The sequence below is a fragment of the Mya arenaria genome, chromosome 6 (genome assembly GCF_026914265.1).
Source record: "Mya arenaria isolate MELC-2E11 chromosome 6, ASM2691426v1".
Classification (NCBI taxonomy): Eukaryota; Metazoa; Mollusca; class Bivalvia; order Myida; family Myidae; genus Mya; species Mya arenaria.
In genome coordinates this window covers 20441455-20442424 of record NC_069127.1, presented here as the reverse complement: position 1 = coordinate 20442424, position 970 = coordinate 20441455, and positions in this window count along the sequence as shown.

The following is a 970-nucleotide window of genomic DNA, read 5'->3' as shown; positions in this document are numbered from 1 at the left end:
TCTTTTTTTCTAAGAAACCCACTATACACGTCGTTACGTCTGTCCTATCAATGCACTCACGTTCAAGACTGCACGGTTTATTGCCATTGCTACATACATTTATATTTAGGACTGCATGGTGTATTGCCATTGTTTCATAAACTCATATTCAAGACTGCACGGTTTATTGCCATTGCTTCATACACTCATAGTCAAGACTGCACGGTTTATTGCCATTGCTTCATACACTCATATTCAAGACTGCACGGTTTATTGCCATTGCTTCATACACTCATATTCAAGACTACACGGTTTATTGTCATTGCTTCGTACACTCATATTCAAGACTGCACGGTTTATTGCCATTGCTTCTTACACTCATATTCAAGACTACACGGTCTATTGCCATTGCTTCATACACTCATATTCAAGACTGCACGGTTTATTGCCATTGCTTCATACACTCATATACAAGACTGCACGGTTTACATTCATATCCAAGACTGCACGGTTTATTGCCATTGCTTCGTACACTCATATTCAAGACTGCATGGTTTATTGCTATTGCTTCATACACGCATATTCTAGACTGCACGGTTTATTGCCATTGCTTTGTACACTCATATTCAAGACTGCACAGTTTATTGCCATTGCTTTATACACTCATATTCAAGACTGCACAGTTTATTGCAATTGCTTCATATAGTCCTATTCAAGACTGAACGGTTTATTGCCATTGCTTCATACACTCATATTCAAGACTGCACGGTTTATTGCCATTGCTTCATACAATCATAGTCAAGACTGCACGGTTTATTGCCATTGTTTCATACACTCATATTCTATACTGCACGGTTTATTGCCATTGCTTCATACACTCATAGTCAAGACTGCACTGCTTATTGCCATTGCTTCATACACGCATATTCTAGACTACACGGCTTATTGCCATTGCTTCATACACGCATATTCTAGACTGCACGGTTTATTG